The 19,181-nt window shown below is 38.4% G+C and overlaps 1 protein-coding gene across 1 annotated transcript in view; it reads left to right on the plus strand.

Moving 5' to 3' along the window:
• Window positions 1–13,134: 13,134 nt before the first annotated feature.
• SPTLC3 (serine palmitoyltransferase long chain base subunit 3) overlaps window positions 13,135–19,181 on the plus strand; it is a 99,237-nt gene continuing 93,190 nt past the window's right edge. The window contains exon 1 of the mRNA XM_074820581.1: window positions 13,135–13,260. The gene's annotated coding sequence lies outside the window, so the exon portion shown is untranslated. The remainder of the gene's footprint in view (window positions 13,261–19,181) is intronic.

The raw sequence follows: 19,181 nt of genomic DNA on the forward strand, positions 1-19,181 counted from the left end.
TCTGATTGTGTTGCGTTTACCCCATATGTCATCAGCAGCAGATTAATATTATGTTCTAAATAAGGTTCTGCTGATACCAAACTGATACAGCTGGAAGGACAAGCGTACCAGTAGGGGTAGGCCAGCTTGTTAACATCCCTACAGGTCTTAATGTGAGCCAAATACCTGCCACTCAGGTTGTAACTTTCTGAGAGTTTTAAAATTACATAGGCAGAATTTATTAAATACAAATTCTATACCTGCACACAGAGGATCAGAGTTGCTCTTTGATATGACCATATACCCTTGACACGCAAAAATGTTCACAAAATGTATAGGAGGTAAATCTTGTGGTGTCAGTTCAAACTCAATGAATAATTCAATTGGAAAGACATTTCAGTCTCTGTACATGCAACTATTAGAATAGGGGTAATCCTCATGTCCCACTTGCTAATAAAGAGTCTTACCTGGACACAAGGCCCCTGAAAGGAGAGAAGAAAAAGGTTATACAGTTTCAGGGGAGATGCCTGACAGATTGTGTGCTGTTTTTAAGAGAAGCTGGCCTTTCTGCTATGTAAGGTTTTATTCTTGCTTAGTCAGCAAATTGTAACAAAAAAGGTCTGGTCTCATTCTGATTTTATGTTGTATTTAATATGAATTTCATTACTTTACCTCCATTTTAATCTATAGAGTCTGGATTTTTCCCTTTAATTTAAATGACCCCATTTTGAAATTGCTGACTGCCGCTGTTTTGGGGGTATTCACTTTCAGAAGCTCCTGGGGAAGGTGGACTGATCCCTAACCTCAGAGGAAGGTACACGTTTTATCCTGCATAAATAACTTACTTCTCAAATGCAATCTGGGGTTGGGATATGGGAATTGATGTATCAGTTTGTGTTGAAGGCAAGGGAAAGGTAAAGCAGCTTCAACAGAATAAGATCATAGCTACATCATATTTACTGAAAGCAAAAGAAAAACCCTCAGAAATTTGGGAGCAAAAACAAGCCAATTTTTTTTGCTAGAACAGAATGGTTTCCCAGCAATTCTGAATATGTTTGATTCTGTTAATAATCTCCAAGCTCTGCCTTTGACCCCAAAACCAAAACAGAAGAAGGTGTTGCCTTCCTTGCTCAAGAGAAATGAGTTTGTTAGAGCAAGATAACAAATGTGGATTATGTCACTACAAATACCAAAGGGGAAGGTGACACTTGAGGTGCTTGCCTCTGGCTAAGTATGTAAGGCCAGTGCTATATTCTTACCTAGGCACAACCTTTCTGCTTACCTTACAGTAAATTAAAGTGACTACTTGTCTTCGCTATGGCTGAAGCAGCTCTTTTTTTTCTTTTCTTTTTTTTTTTTTTCATTTTAACCTGAGGGTAACTAATACACCTTAACTTTCCTGAGGTAAAACATAGCGAAGGCAAGACACTTCAGTTTACAAGATCAGTGCTATACATCTGCCTAAGGTTGACTTAGCTAAATTTATCTCACAGTAAAACTGAAGTACTCTGACATTGCTGTCTTTTTTTGTCTTTTTTTTAAAAAAAAAAACCTTACACAACCTTGTGTGTGCTAATTACCCTGCCTAAATCACAGTGCAGCTTGAGCAATGAATTAATTGTTTTAACTGCAGCATTCCTAGGTTATGCTAGTATGGAGATCACAATGCTGATGGTACAATACTTATCTTGAAAGTAATTTATCTTTTCCCATAGGCAAGGAATCTTCCTCCTTCTCCTGGTTCATTAGTCAATTGTGTATTTCAAATTGATTTACTCGTGTGTGGCATTCTGCTGTTCTCCTTACCAGATGTACCTGCTCAGATTTAGGTACTTCTAAAGTGCTTATCCAGCTGTGGGCTTCCTGTGCTGCTGTCACCTGCTCTCTGTCACTAAAGCAGGTGTAATTAATATAGGAACAGTATTTGATATCTCTGCACAATTTATCCTTCCACCTCAGAGTGACAGCCTGAGATTTTCTGACTTTGTTGCACTTAAATAGACAAACTCAATTTCCCATGATTCTTATTTAATTGTTTCTATTATCTGTTAAATACAAGTTAATAGGTCAGGATCCTGACTCTGTTCCTGTGCCACTCAACTTCTTCATTTCACTGTACAATGGCAAAAAGTCTGTATATCATCGTAAAAAAACAAACAAACAAACAAACTTTTTTCCATTCGCACTGCACCCAGAATTTCCTGACTATACTGTTAAAGAAATTATACTGGGTTATTTTAGGTGCTAACACTCTCAGTGTATTGTGCTTCCCTAACTTGAAAACATCTCTCGCCTATTTTCCTAAAAGCTCATTTGTGTACCTGTTTCTCTCTTGACCTATCTCCTGACAACCCACATTCCAGTTAAGTTGCATTGAGTGTCCTGAAATGAGAGCCATAGTATTATAAAGAACTTTCTAGCTCATAGTCTCAGCTTATAATAGCACAAAGGTTGACCATAATTTTGAGATCAACAAAGTGCATGAAGCATTTCAGCTCAAATACTCTTTTGTATTTCTAGAAATATATTTACCAACAAGATTCTTCTATCTCCTAAAGAGAGTGAAGAAGTTGATGTGTCCAATCCTTTCCAATATAGATTAGAAAAGCCGACTGCCTCACCAATCTGAAAAATCTTCTACTAAGTGTGAATTTAGTTTTACTTCCCCCACTTAATTGTAAAACTAACTTTATCTTCTTTTTTCAAAAAGTTTTAGGCATAGATTTGATCAGAGCCACTCTTGCAATGGCATTAATCTGTGCTAACAGTGGCGGTTTAGAAACCAAAATTCAAATGAGTGGAAGCTGGATTTAGCATAATGCTCTCAAACATAATCAAATTTTTGATAAATGGGCCAATTTTCCTGCTAATTGTGTGATTATCCTAGGAAATGAACTGTGAATCGTACGTTCTGTAATATATTTGTGACACTTTGCTGTAAAGGTCATTCGATCAAGCAATTATTTAACCCACGATGTTTATTAATTTTTTAGATGGTACAAATTATTCTCAGTATTAAGGACACTCCAGTAATTGAAGACATATGCTTGAATTTCTAGTCTTAAATCACAATGCTTAACATTAACCCATCATCCAACTGGCACAATTCAAGCCAGAGCAGAAATTAAAACCAACAGAGATGATGTGTGTCTGTGTGTGTGTGTGTGTGTGTGTGTGTACACTGTCTTTTAATGTCAAAGCATCTGGACATATATATGTTACCCACTGTATTCTTGGGACTCTTTAGTGTGCCGTTATTATTAAAGTAAGAAATGAAATGGATAGAATTTTGGATGTTGAAATGTCTTTATGCGAGAGCAGGCTATCGTTCAAAGGCTTACTAGCCACCAATGCTTGCTGCCTGTGCAGCAGCAGGTCTGCAGGTGCCACTCAGTCACCACTTTTCAGCAGTTCTCTGGCAAAAGGAATTGTGACTTGAGTCACTCGGGATATTCTTTTTATTCACTTGCAAATGAGTACTTTTCCTGTTGATTTTAGACTTCACCCTAGTGCTGTGCTGTACTAAGTCAGCTGTATTTTCTCACTCAATTTATAGCACATAATATGACCTGCCTCTCAAAAAAAATCTAAATAGTGTAAGCTAAGAGCGTGTTCTTTCGTAACCACTTTATACTTTTTTACATAAATTCACACCTGCTTGTATTTAAAGCTCACAAGTAGTGATATTTCAGCATGCTACAAAAGTCTCCAATACATCAGAGAAGCAAGGTTCTTGATTTTGCCAAAGCCCACTTCTCTGGCAGCGTAAAAAGCCTTGAAGAAAGTGGAAATAGGTGCAGAGAGGATGCTGTGACTTTGCTGGGAGTTTTTCCTTCAATGGCTGGGTTTTTTCTCAGTGACCACTTTAGGCTTAAAGTGCTTTTGAGTAGAAGTGCTTTATTCAGTATCGGGTTCCAGCTAGCTGTGACTGGCAAGAGCTTTTCAGAAGGATTCAGATGCTGTCTGGCAAGTTCAACCTTTCAAGTCCCTGTCTTCATATACAGTCAGATTGTGCAGTAATGAGGCTCCTCTAATTTAAACCAAAAACTGAAACAGTCTCTCAATGGCTTTGTGTTATCAACGAGAAGTTGGCATAAAACCCTCCTTATCCCTTCCCTGCAGAGGAACTGAACTTCTATAATTCAGGAAGGCTTTTGGCAATGTCTAGGATATCAGGGTTGCTGTGCCAAGACTGCTGCCTTTATATTTTCTTTGGAAAAATGGAGTTTCATCAAAATAATAATTTTTTGCAGGACTATTTCCATCCCAACTATACCATTGAAAGATATGTTTGTAAATGTTTCAAAAAAATCAATGAATTTATTTTGTTTGCATTTTCTTACTTTTGTCTTTATTCCCTTTATTTTGACAGATTATTCTGCTGTATTTTTAGGTTTAATATCAAATTATCAAAGGCATTTCAGAATTGCCAGTCTGTTTAGTATTTCAATTATGAATTTTTCTCCAAAGTAGGACAAAATAAAATTGTGAAAAGTCGGACTATCCAACACGATGGAAGTTCTGTAGCTGGTTTCATGTTCCCATCTGGGCTTTTGTACTCCAAGGACCTGATTCAGTGCCCACCAAAAGAAATGGGAATCTTTCTCTTGAATTGGATGACTTCGGGCTCAACTTTAAGATCAAAGAATTTTCAAACTTATGATAGAGGCCAAGAGGGTTTTTTTCTTTCTCTTTTAATTTTAAATATTCCTGGTGTTATCTTCTATGGAAACCCAGCTGGCAGTAGGAAGTGTGCACTGAACATCCCCATTTAACTCAAAAGGAGAAAGTGAGAGAGCTCCCAGTTTCTACACTGAATCCCAACTATGCCAGAGGATTAGTTTAGTGGAATCGGCTATGAACCATTACTTGGCTCCAATGCCTTATTACTGGATCTCTGCAAACAGTGTGATGTTGAATGTTCAAGAACAATGTTTTATAAATATTGGAGACTTTGGTGTAGATCGCTTTTTTTTTAAGGGATTGAACAGATTTCCTGAGACAGCCAGTATGTATTGGGGTGTTGAATATGGAGTTGAGATGGGGCACAGAAGTGACACTGGTCACACGTCAGTATTCAAGTATGCTGCTTCAAGTGGTTCACTATTGGTCCTGAGCACTCTAATAAGTTTTTGATGCCACCAGAAGTACTTCAGGACAAGAGGCCAGCTCACCTCCTCTGTTACACTTGTGTGAACCTCTCTGCCTATTCAAGGTTACACAGGTAGCAGTGATAAGAAATTATCATATATGAAATGCTTCTCCCATCACACCCTCCTTATGCCCCATCCTGTGCTGTAATGGGCGCCTGCTGTTTCCTCAGCTCTGCCTTGCTCTGTGCAACACAGTGACCCAAGAGCAAATAAAGCCTCTCACTTCTCAGCCATTCAAGCTAAGCAAAGAGAATCAAGCCTCACTTTTAAATTCATATCTCATGTCACCCATGTCAGCAAATATGACTGGACATATAGAGGGAGCAGCTGGCACTTTCACAGAGCTGAAAGGAACTGTAAGCTGCTGACCAGCTGATTTTCTTGAAAACTTAGTGGTACACTGTTAAATGCAAAAGAAATTTCGATGATACACACTGTGTTCCACTTCTGCCATTGCACTTTTGTGAGATGTGATTCGTTTGGACTGACTCAAAATGCAGGTGGTTTCTTTTCTACAGCCTTTGGCAGATACTCAAGTTAGATGTTTGGTTTGCAGCTTCTTTCTGCAGACAGGGAAGCTAGGCACTTGCTCCTTTCATTCTCAAAGCTCTTTAATCAGGCTTTTGGGGCTAGTTTAGGCTATCTTCACAAGACCTGTGTGTTGGGTTTTTTTGTTCTTTTGTTGATTTTTTTTTTTTTTTTTTTTACTAAAGCATGATCTTTCCACTTAAGAGGCTTGAAGTTATTGCTAATAAGACTCCTGGATAAAACTCTAGAAATTCTCAGAGTTTGCCTCAGGGACAAACCCTTGGGAGAAAATCATGCCAGAATGAAGGTAGCTTCTGCCCCTGCCCCACCAACATTTTTGGTGGCCCAGGTGGGCCTATTCTGAAGATCAAAAGACAGTTTCTACCATATTGACAGTTATTTAAGTTCTTGTGCTTCTCCTAAATTAGCGGTGCTAGGAATCTGGTCTTATGTAGTGTATTGTGAATTCAGCAGCCATGAAAATTTTGACAGTAGTTTTTTCATGCTTCATGTGTTTTCTGCCCTATGATCAGAAAGAGAAACTCAGTTATAAAGAAAGAATAAGGTGGACAAGTGTTTTAGTAAAACCTTCTTGTGAAATTTCCAAAAAGCTGAAAGATAGAAAAACAGACATTCCATTGGGAATAACTTTTTTTTGCAAACACTGGGCTTGTATATATTTTCACCATGCTTTCAAAAGAAAATGATGATGCAAAGCAAAAATAATCCCAGGGCTCCCTTATAAATCATTTGGTTTCCATCTCAAAAGAGCTTTTTTTCTTATCATGTCAATGTTATTTTAATTAAACACTGGAGCTCCTAAGGAAGCACAAATAATTGCAGGACCGTGTTTCATACACATTCACAGCCATCAGAGGTCAGTACAAGTTCATTCATCTGAGCAGTTTTAAGGTCCTTTATTCCTCCAGTTTTACATAAGAAGTTTTTGGTAAATATGAAAATGAGCCTTCATGTTTCTGACATCTTACTAGATAAGAATATTCTTCAGAACTGTAAAAAGCTAATGAACACAAAATATATGCTTACGCTAATATCTTGATGCCATATAGTGTGCCAGGAAAAGCTCCACTTCATGTTTGTTCTAGTTTTGGGAGTATAACTCGGCAATTGCAAAAGTGCTGGAATGAGTGGAATAACTATACTAGGTGCTCTTCCAGATTTTGGTTAATGCTTGTGCCTCGCTGAAATCTGTTTGACATTAATCCTACTCGTTATGAAGATTAAACTGCTAAGAGTAGGCACCAGGACAGCTACAGCAAAGAGCCTAGACCTTGCAATGTATTATTTCAGTGGCTCACTTAAGCCAAATATTAAAGGGCAACAGTGAAGAGCCCTCTAAAAAAAAAATCTAAATAGTCTTCAGTTAAAGAGAATGAAGTTTTGAGGGCTACATTCTGTGAATTTATAACTGATTTTACAATATACGATATTTATTTCAAAAAAACATTCTATAAACTGCTAAAAATGGAAAGTATAACAAAACTCTGAGGAATAGAAGGTTCAGGAAGTTCTGAACTTATTTTCCCAAACCAATACTTACTTCTGTATCCTTCTGCATCTGTTTCACTGAAAAATTTTCCTTAGAGGAAAGTGAATAAAATTTTATTTGGCTGTAGTGTGGGAGAGTGAAAGACAGACAGTGAATCTAGTGGTTTAAGTCCCTGCTGCAGAAAAGGACTGAGAATCTCTGTTATGAATCTGGCAGAGAATTAATTTGAACTTCTGTCTCCCACTATAAAAATGGTCTATCAGTTATGGGATCTTCTTCCTCTGGAGACAAATTCAAAAGGTAAAAAAAAAAAAAAAAAAAAAGGTGACTAAAATGGGTTTAAGTGTTTAGGAAAAACTTTCAAAACAATTTTGGTTTTGACCCAAAACAAATATTGAAACAGAAAAATTCTATGAAATATGATTTTAGTTCCCTGGACAGCAGAAATAGTAATGTGAACTGCTTCTTATCTGTAACTAAGCTATGAAAATAAAATTCAAGTGTAGAAGGTCAGTTGAAAATTAAAAATGCAATTTATTAACTTGGTTTTATTGGAAGAAACACTGAAACTCAGTCTCAGAGGATAATAAATATTACAAAATGCTGCATAACCAGAATTGCCAAGGCTTCAGGTTCAACATGGTTCTCACTATATTGGTTGTTTATCTTGAAGCCTAGTTCCCACAGCCATTTATCATCTGAAAATCTCAGCTTTCATTAAGATGCCATGTTGTTGCCTTTGTGCCTGTAGAGGAACACATGAAAATATAAAAAGCACTAACTCAAGTGTTCCTCTACTGTCACTAAAAAAAATAAATTAAAAAAAAAGTATAAAGTTAATCTCAAAGTCCCATTGCTCCAGAAGCTAGGGCTACAGGAGAAAACATTAAATGCTGTTAGACTATTGATGAAACCGTGACATTTGGCAATGCTGAGTGTGGGAAGAGAATCCTCTCACAGTATTTAGCTCAAATGCAAGTACAGTAAATACATATCAGGAGTATCAGCTTTGAACTGACTAGGAAACGATCATAGTCCTGGTGAATGACTTAGAAAATCCCAGTATCTGATAAAAAGTACACCCTCCATCAGGATCAAACATCATCACGTATATTCTGAGGGGTCAAAGACTAAACAAGGCAGTAACCGGACTTCTGTTGCCACATCAGCTAGTGTTAACCCAAAAGTATTTGCTTTTTACTGATGTTAGCTCAGTAATAATTAGCTATCTTGTACTATTCCAAGATAGCAAAGCAACTTGGATTTTATTGAAGATTCACATGGAGGGACAGAGGTACACAGTGAGGTCTTAGGAAGGCCATGACAACCCTGGAAAGAAGACTCACTAGAATCCAAACTGTAACCACATCGAATAATCATGATTTAAGAAATGTCATGAGAATGGTCAAGAATTTTGCTGTATCTTATAAACATTTATTCTCAGCCTTACCTTCACACTGGGAACAACTGTATTGATTTGATTGGAAATATTCAAAGTGTGTATGTAACTGTAGGAAGGCAGGGATGTTTGCAAGAAAAGCTTTGTCTGGTATTCTGAGAGAGACTAGTTAGATAAAAAGGCTTAATTCAAAGGTGTTCTGTGTTATCAAAAGGTCATGACAGGAAACAATGGTTTGAGTTCTTGTAAAGTCCACTGACAATGGACTGGAAAAGAGGAAATATGTGGATGATTTGCTTACTGTTCTATACTACCTGAAATCTGGGATATATCTTTATCTTTAATTATGCTGCTTCCTGACATTAATTAAACTATTGCCCTAAACATCATGTGGAAGGTGGGTTTGGTCTGAAACTTGCCATGCTTGATGTCAGGGAGGATATCTAACTTTCTTATCAAGTTTCAGTAAGACACAGTGAATTAAGCTAGCAAGAATACAAACAATCTTAAACTAAGCCTGGCTAGACTCTGGTCTGAGTCTATCTGGTTGTAAATCTGAATCTAGACAGAGTGCCTAGAGTCAAGGGAGCTCTGTAGAGGCACATGTGTCTCTGAACATGAGCCAACGGTGTCTGAACATGAGCCAGCAGTGTGCCCAGGTGGCCAAGAAGGCCAATCGTATCCTGGCTTGCATCAGCAATAGCGTGGCCAGCAGGTACAGGGAAGGGATCTTGCCCCTGTACTCGGCACTGGTGAGGCCGCACCTCGATGAGTGTGTTCAGTTTTGGGCCCCTCACTACAAAAAGGTCATTGAATGACTTGAGCGTGTCCAGAGAAGGGCAACGAAGCTGGTGCAGGGTCTGGAGCACAGGTCTGATGGGGAGCGGCTGAGGGAACTGGGGGGGTTTAGTCTGGAGAAGAGGAGGCTGAGGGGAGACCTCATCGCCCTCTACAACTACCTGAAAGGAGGGTGCAGAGAGCTGGGGATGAGTCTCTTTAACCAAGTAACAAGCAATAAGACAAGAGGGAATGGCCTCAAAGTTGGGCCAGGGAAGGTTTAGACTGGATATTAGGAAGCATTTCTTTACAGAACGGGTGGTTAGGCGTTGGAATGGGCTGCCCAGGGAGGTGGTGGTGTCCCCATCCCTGGAGGGGTTTAAGAGTCGGGTCGACATAGCGCTTAGGGACATGGTGTAGTTGGGAACTGTCAATGTTAGGTTAATGGTTGGACTGGATGATCTTCAAGGTCTTTTCCAACGTAGACGATTCTGTGTCATTTTAGGGAGAGGGCCATGACTCATCACAGGATTTTTTTTTCCCCCTCTAGAGTTTGTTTTTACATAGAACCACTGATCTTGAGTGTGCATCTGTGTCTTTGTCTTAAACATCAACATCTGGACCGGGATAATCCTGAACATATTGCTAAAGTATTACATTTTCCATTATTGAGGAATTCTGGTTAAATTAGAGAATTTTCTTGAGATATCCTTTGGTCAAACCCAGATCACTAATAGAGCACCAGGATATGGACTAGGAGAGCACTGAAGTGAGTATAATTGTACATTAGATTCAAGATTAGTGGTGTCTCCTGTCCTCAGAGATCTAATGATAAAGATGTCACACTGTTTTAAAAGGGTTAAAATCAGTATCAGAATTCTAAAATTTTTACATCACAAGGAGTAGCGCATACTCTACTAATGCTGTTGATGTAAGTCAGTTGGTTCATAGCTCGATAGAAAATGGGCTCCAAAAAACAAGTGCTTCTGCCAGATCTGTTTAATGACTGCATAATAAGTATAATATATTATAAAAGAGTATATAAGTATAATATAAGTATAATATAAAAGAGGCAGACAGCTAGGGCAGCTGGCAGCTAGGGCAATAAAATGGCCATGTCTTAGTTGTCCCCATTACCAGAGCTAGAAATCTTAGGAGCTAAATTGGCTGGTAGAGCTGACAAGGGAAAGGTTGGAGTTTGAAGCGTGGCAGTTGCTGTGGGAGGGAAAGAAGGAGTGAGGCCTTTTTCCTCATATTTCTTTCACAGAAGTACGATAGCAAACCTCAGTCTCCAGAATTTCTCCCAACAGTTCTCAATCCCTGCTCCACCCCTTTTCTCTATACACCTGCTTTCAATTAAAATAGTCTATTAAGCTTCCCTCCACCCTCAGTTCTCTCCTTCCCGATTGAGTATTCAGTTTTTGCCTATCTCAGAAGTCTTGAGTCACCTCCGTTCTATTTTTAGCTCGCTTTCCTTCAGCAAAGAAAAGGAAGAGAAGGAAACCATATGCAAAGAAACTGCATTTAATGCTGCAGCAAATCTATGACATCAGCTGCTCTTTGCCAGCATAGTGAATAGCAGGTGAGGGAAAGATCTACTGAAGGTAAAAGACTTTAGCTAAGGTGAAAGTGCTGGAACTGAAGGACACGCACTAGTCTCAGAGCAAATTGTAGCTGGTCACTTAATAGCTTGAAATTTTAGCAACACTGAAAAAGCAGCACAAGACCTCTATCCTGGGGTACAGTCTCATGTATAGGAAAGGTTGCTCTGAAATCCACTGCAAGCAGTAGACTGCTAAATATAGCTGGAACAGCCACCTCCCAGGCTGAGGGATGAATGTGCACGTAGCTGGAGAGTGGAATGAGGCCTGCCTAAAAGTACTCCAAGGCCTGACTTGCCTAGCCTTCTCCAGTGATATAAAATATGCTGCTTTGTTTGACACAGGAATTTGTTTCAAAAGAGAACTATAGAGACTGGAAAAAAGCAACACTTGATTCCATTTTTTTACTGAGGTCTGTCAAACTTATCTTGTGTAATATTAAAACTAGAGATTACATGGAATATAAAAACAAACGAACACCGTAGGAAAGAAGCTTTAGTTTTTCGGTGTCTTGGCATGACAGTTAAAGACTCCAATCATAAAATAGCTTCCTGTAAGAATATGAGTGTGTTTAACAAAAATCCTGTGACTGAAACGAATATATTGAAAAATAACCTGCTGGGTAACCTTCAGACCTTTCTGGGAAAAGTTCAGATGAATTTATTCTCTAATACGTGTACCAGCTTTGAGCTGAACTCTTGGAGTCCTAACTCCTGAAACACGGCAGTGTTTTTGGAATACCAGAGTGTGTTCCTAAAGCTTCTGTACCAAATGCAGGGTGTTTCAAACTTGTATACAAAATCTTAAATACAAATAATGCCAAGTAAGATACAACAACATTTTATTTTGTTGACAAAATTATATAGTGCGATTAAATATAAGGCTTAAACCAACTTCAAAAAACTTCTGTCTCAGAACTTTGTGGATTTTAAAAATTCTTGGGATAATTTTGTAATGTTGCCCTTCCTGTGTTTGGGACCAATTTCTAGGATGAATTCTCACTCACCCTTTCATCCTCCCATCCGAGCCTTGGTACCTCTTCAGAGCTCCATTGACTTCAGCGAGGCATGAAATTGAGAAAGAGTTGCAGCTAAATCTGCTTAAAACAGAATTGCAACTAAGCCTGCAGAGCCAGAAATGGAAAAAAACCTCTCAAAAATCAAAAGAAATTCTGCACAAGTAAAAACAGAAGAAAATGGATCTGGAAAACCTTCTGAAAATTACAGTAAGTAGGTAAAGTGAGCAATAATTTGGTTTCTTCCATCTGTTTGACAGTGTAGGGTAAAAAAAGAAATAACGTCAACCATAATAAAGTATCATGAGGCAACTGAATGAAAAGATTTTAGTTTTTATGACAACCTAGCTACAAGCTCTTTACCATAATAACTGGTAATAAACATAGATATTTATTTTTTCTCTCTCTTGACCTGTATTTCCCTAAGACATAGGATGAACAGAACTGAAATGATGAATAACAAAACTATAGACAGTGACAACAGGAAATGAGACTACAGAGAGCCCATGTATGGAGTCACATTTAACACAGTAATCTAATTCCGTGTCACGTCTTGAAATGATTTGTTCACTGGCAATGGGGAAGGCAAATTATCTACTATATCGTGTCACTAAGTTTAGTAATGCTAATAAAAAGGTGTTGAAGCATAACTAATACTTGGATGAGTAGGGCTATTGACCTCACATAAAGTGCCTCATTGAATGAGTAGGAATTGCAAAATGGAGCCACATGTTAGATTAAAAAAAAGATTTTGGGTATTTTGCAATGCTTTTTTTTTTTTTTTACCTGGGTAGCATTGCTAGTTCTCAGCTGGACCTGTATAAATCTCATGCTTCCGGAAGAACCAAACCATTACATTGCAAGAACAATGAGCAATAACCTTTAAGCTTTGTGTGAAATCACTTCTTAATTTCCTGTTCACAGACTGAAATTCCATCATTAAACATAGGTTAAACCTATGTCTTTTGGTTCAGTTTTATTAGTAATACTAAGGAGATTTGTCTTCCTGGTTAAGTATCATTTGTCTTAATGTTCCAGATGTTTGTAGCTAAGAATGACTTGTCTGGATTGATGTGGTGATGACACAGAGAAGGAACAGATGGCACAGAGCTGTCCTTGCTCTATTCATCACATCAGCGACTGAAAACAATGACAATACCACACTGGCTCGTTCCAAATTGTGGAGCCCAGCAAACAAATTAGCCTGAATGGCAGGAGGTCTCGGAAAAGTAAACTGAAATTTGCCTTGGACAGCTGTAGAGGTTACATGGCTGTGGATCACACTGCTGGAGAAAGAGGTCAGTAGAAAAATGTCCAAAGAAAGAGATTTTGCTTCTACCTGGTGCTTGTAAAGTTCTTTCAGGCTTTCGCTTGGGTGAGTAGTTCTGTTGACTTCACTGGGTCTAGCTACATGAAGAAGTTTTTCATTTGAGGTGTAACAATTGCAGATTCAAGTTTATAATCAAATACTAGGTAAGACTGTAGTAATGACATTATACTTGTAAGTGGAAGAAGCTAGAGCAGAAGGGTATACTAGGCTTCCTTGTGCTTACTGCTGTATTTTTGCAGCAGGCTCTTAGTTACTGTACTGTTATTCTTTTTGTCTGGGTCCGACTTTCTGTATTACTGTTGGTTTTCTCTGACCATGACATTCCAGTCAGGTATTTTGTATTTTTGTATTGTAAATAGATAGGGACAGAACCATATCAACTGTGCAATTTGTAAGGTCTTAATCCTTGCAAGGAGATTAAAGTGTCAGGTGTCGCAAACATCCTGGGGTTGGGTACAGATTCCTAACGAGATATGTGTACCATATATCAAAAATCCCAACAATTCCATTCCTAATGTTATACTTACAGCTGATTGACATCTGGATACACACAGAGAACAAGTTCTGGTAATATTGTTTAAGAAACCAGGGGACAGTATTATATGCTTATGGCTTGCAGCCCTTTTACCTGTTGTCTTATCATACATCATGAAAGAACAAGGAGGAAGAAAAGCAGATTTTGTTGTTCCATAAAAAAGGAAACTTGGGCTTTTTCTACTCAGGCCTGTGATACCGGTTGTTATAGAACACCAAATACAAGTTTTTTGGTATAAGATATTTATTGATGTGAGTCTTTATGAAGTTTCTTCTGTGCCTTGGTGGACACATTGTTTTTGTGAGGGGCATACTTATCATTTTGAAGGAATAGGAGTATTCATAGCGGTGTACTTAAAAAAAAAATAGTAAAATTACTTGCTTGCTAAATATAAAGTGAATAAAATTAACTGTTTTATCCGGATTGGAAAGTGAGATGTGGATAAAATCCAGTTGCCTCCTTTACAAGTGATAAACTGTTTACCTGTTTTACTCTTGACTGCTCTGGCAGTGTTGAGGTTGTCTGGCAGACTATTTTGTACAGTGAGTGGAAAAAGGTGAACTTGTAGTTCTTGTGCTAAGGGTGTGAATAGTTCCCCAAATATGTAAGTTTGGGGATTTGAACCCAAGGTAATTTTTCATACCTTTTCCCTACAAGCAGAGTAGCTTGTTCTGTGCTTTCTTTTATTACCTAATGTGAGTTCCATATGTCCATCTGAAAAGATCTTGGAAAAATGTTTGCATCAGGTTCTTGTACACAAGAGTTAGCAGAATTCTTTGAAATGAAAAAGTCAGAAAAATTCCCTCTCCGCTGCAAAGCCTACAATAACACTTTGAGATTATTGCAGCAAAGCCTATGTTTCTAACTATGGTGATTTCAGGCTGTTAGAAATTAACTTTCTGTCAGAAGAGATCCCCAGCTTTCAATAGCAACAAAAGATTTTGCATTAGTACTTGAAAATATGACTCAAATGCATCTAAAAGTTTTGGAAAGGAGGATGTCTCAAATCATTATTATTTTAAACTTGTTTTATGATATTTCAATACCTGATATTCACTGTGCCCAGTAAATCATGAAAACAATGATAAAATGATTTTGTCATCTATATAATGACCAAAAATGGTAAAGATAAGTAGGTATTTTGAGAGGAAAATGCAACTGTCACTGAATTTCCAGTAGATCAGTTATGATAATGGCAGACTGTTAATACAGAGTACACGTGGTCTGAGGATTTAAGTTTTATGGTAGAATAAACAAAAGGGAAAGAAAGAAGAATTTAGAAGCCTCATTTCTCAAGAGAAATGGCCAAAATCAGAGGTTATATGCAAACTTCTTAGACCATACAATAATATTATAATTTAATTTTCAGTTTATAGACACTAAAAAAACAAAGGGACTACAAATATAATGATAGTGACAGCAAAACAGCAGAGGACCTTAGTCTAAGTTTTAATAGGTCTAAATGGTCCAGACAAACACAGCTCTACAATATTAATTGACATTCAAAAATATCAGCAAGAATCACATGCCAAGAAGACACCCCAAACTACCAATCACAGTAACTGAGTTATCCTGAACCATCATGCTTTTCCTTCATAACATAATACATCTGATTAACCAGTAGAAACTTGGCTACCTGGAAGTCTAGTGTTGTTTTTTTTTCTACTCAAAACTTACAGCCTCCTTTGTTTCTATAACTGAGCTAATGCAGACTTAAGATTTTTAAGATGCGTACCACTGATTATAACCAGGAAAAAAAACAGAGACTATCTTATTAATTTTATCTAATCCTGGCCTGAATAGTAGATTTCATCACTAATGGCTCTGGAATATAAACTGAAGATTTGAAACGTGTGGTTTCCTTTTATAGTTCCAGAGTAACATCCAAAGTGATGTGTACATGCTGATACGTGAAGCTTTAGGTCTGGTTATAATATGCCAGTCTGTCATCTTTTACTAGTCTATAATTAATGATCCATGGATTTAATAATCTGAAGTGTTCTTCAGCAGTCCACGAAAACTTTGCTAGTTGCTGACACACTCTTGACAAAAGTTAGGATGAAAAAATCATTAGAAATTGAAGACGTCTGCCACAGCCAGTAACTTATTCATACTGCTGTTACTCCACCGACATATATTGACTTAAGTAATGTATTACTGTAGTGCAAGAGTAGAATGAGACTTCAGCTGTATTAGAGAAGGGAATGGCATCTGTGGATAGCAAGAAATATGTTGTATTTGTCTTTTTAACACCTACATATTAAAGTGGTAAAAGCAAAAATGACAGAAACAAAACACTTAAAGATCTTGCTGTCCAACAATCAGACGATCTGGCTTTCAGACATATAATACTGTCCTGCATAACTCAAATTAGTAAAACAGTTGTGCTTGGTTCATGCATCTCCTTTTAGCCACTGTTTTTGCTCAGAGAAATGTACGTTACGGTTTCAGTACATTTCCCTGAACCACTGGAACACTAACACTAAGTGCATCCAGGGAGGGTTTAATAGAATTCAGTATTAAAATCAGAAATGTTATGCATACTGTGTTTAATTTGGGGTTTTTAGATGTCCAGTGTGATTGAGGGTACTTGGGTTATCTGTGATGGTCTGGCAATTCATGCGGTCCTGTCTGCTTTGATTTAATTTCATTAGTGCACACAACTAGTCCTGGTTGCACTGATACCAAACAGCAAAATTCTCTCTGTAGTTTATTCTGTTTTTCAAGAAAAGATAATTTCTTTCCAGTGTCATATAAGCACTTGGAGGTGTGATTGGAGCTTCATTACATTCCATGTGTAAAATGAGAGCCTTGTTCTGAAGAGCCTACAACAAATTTGAAACAAAAGACATAGAGGTGGTGGGAAGCCAAATTCAGAATATGTCTGAGCCAGGGGTGTGCAAGCAGCATAAATAGAGCATCTGCTCTAGTCAACAATGTTTGAGCTTCCCTTTGAAAACATGTATTTTCACGTAGGTGTGAGGAAGCTTTCTCTCCTTTCTCCTCAAAGTAAACAATTGGTAGAAATGTACCTACATTTAAATTAGTAGCACTTCATCCCTCTCTCAGCTGTGGTTTTACCAAAACTTCTTTTCTTTCACTGGCACTTCTCTTCAGTCCCTTCAGCCAACAGTTTCTGAGATAAGAAGGGTCATTTGGTTTTAAAACAGTTTCTGATCCCTTCATGAACATAGTGTAATCAAGTTGTGAAACTGAATTCACCCCTGTCTTCATAGGAGTTATAAGCCTGAAGGAAAGTTTTTGGAAGTGTATGGAACTGCCAGCCTGGGTGGTCTAAGAAGTGTTCATACAGGGCACCTAGTTCTCCACATCTTTTTGATGGGTGTATTGATTTATGCCTGTGTCCTGTAGATTTCATGCTCTGAGCAGTTCAGTGACTTTACTCACATCAAAGTAAACCTTTGATTCCCATTAAATACTCATGTATAACACTGCTTTGCTGCTAGCCTGTGATCATAACTGGAAATCTCCTCCCTTCCTTATACCCATGCAAACATTTTTTATTAGTGCCATGCAATATGAATTCTCAAAATTTTCAGTGGCTACTCTGTGTTTGTTTGTGGTTTTTGTTTTTGGTTTTTTTTTTTTCTGAAGCCCACTGATGATTTTGTGGGCAAGAAGGATGGATGAAGGCCAAAAGCTCTTTGTGCATTACTGAGAGCCTATCCACAAAAATCTGTTGAAAGGAAGGAAAGAGCAAAACAATGGATTGTGATGATAAAGCAATACAGATGAAATTCAGATGGAAAATGTAAAAGATCAAGTCTCTGCCTGCTTCATGCTGTTTCCCAAGAGCTTCCCTTGGGCCATCCATCAAAGAAAGAACTGGAGAGGATTAATGAGGTGTGTCACATTTCAAAGGTGACACCTGTTCTGGACTGCCCAGAGCTGGATTTTGGGGGGCTTATAGACTTTTTTTCCCCCTTCTAGAGACATGGGATCAGATGTGGGGGAGGGGTAGAAAATGCCAACTGCTTGAAAAAATGTGGAATTTCGTATTTTCCTTGTGGAAGTGCTTTCTTCATGTACCTGTGTACATATGACTTCCCACAGAATCATGCTGTTGTGCCACTCCTTGATGTATGAGCCTGAAAGTAGGTTAGTAATGTCCCACCTCTGTGATTAAAAATCAACAAATCCATCGGGGCTGTGCTAAATAACAACCAATTTTCAAGGGCCATTTGGGGGGGGAAAAAAAAACCCAAACAGTTTTTCGATGGAGTGTTGTAGCTTCATAGTGTACCAAATGAAATTTTCAATCTTTTGTAGACCCCTCAGATGTGTGAATCCATGTGTAAAGACTGCAAGTTTGCACAATAGGCTTTCTTTCCTTAGGTACCTATATCCATGATTCCTAAGAAGTTCTTGCACCCTGGTAGTTCCTTGTGAACTACCAGAGTAAATTTTCCAAAAATATCTCTTAGGGAAAACCAATGCAGTTCAGAAGCCTGGAATAACATTTTGAACTATGAAGCAACACTAACCCTTAAAGAGACCGCCACCTCTTTTAAGTTTTAGTTGCAGTCTGAGGTGTGGAGGAGGGACCTCTGCCAGCAGAATGTCAACTTCCATGTCCCTTAGGACAGGAGCCATGTTGAGGAAAACTCATCAAGACTTGATATGCACTTGTAGAGCAAAAGGTAAAGAAGTTTACATAAGTAAGGAAAAAAAGTTGCTTCCTAGCACACAGTAGTCATTTGTACATGCTGACAGGATAAAATTGCTAAACTGGTATTCTTGCTTCACCCAGAAAGGTTTCTATAACGAGCAATCAAATGACTGTATAAGGCTAATCTGTCTGTTCAACAGTTGGGTCCAACAACAGGCTGCAATGCAGGACTGTAAGCATGTCAGACTGCACCCTCCAAGTCCTTGCCTGCTCCCCTGGCTCTTGTTTCCTAGGGCTAGCTCAGCTTTCACAGCTGGACATGGCTTCTTGCACCTGTGCCAACACCTCTGGCTGTGCTTTTCCTGCCAGAGTGTGAGCATTTTACAGTGAATTCAAGGAAATTTGAAGTAGTACAAGACTACCTTGTTGGCAGGACCTTCCTGTTCTGGAGATCTCACAGCCTCTCTTCCAGAATTTCATATAACCCAACAAAGCTGTAAAACGTGCAAATTTTCCTTGGGGTTGATCTTCCCAGCCACTGATATCTAATGTAACTCAGATTATATACCCTCCTCTACCTCACTGCTGGGGAGCGTGTTTGTGCCCTTCTCTCCTCTCCAGCCCCTGGACTCTGCAGATGATGCATGGACCTGCCAGAGTTGTACCTTGTCCTCTCTGTTGCAATGCTGGTTGCGTGCATCCGCCTATGCCATGGGTCTTGGTT

The sequence above is a fragment of the Strix aluco genome, chromosome 3 (genome assembly GCF_031877795.1).
Source record: "Strix aluco isolate bStrAlu1 chromosome 3, bStrAlu1.hap1, whole genome shotgun sequence".
NCBI classification, from domain to species: Eukaryota; Metazoa; Chordata; class Aves; order Strigiformes; family Strigidae; genus Strix; species Strix aluco.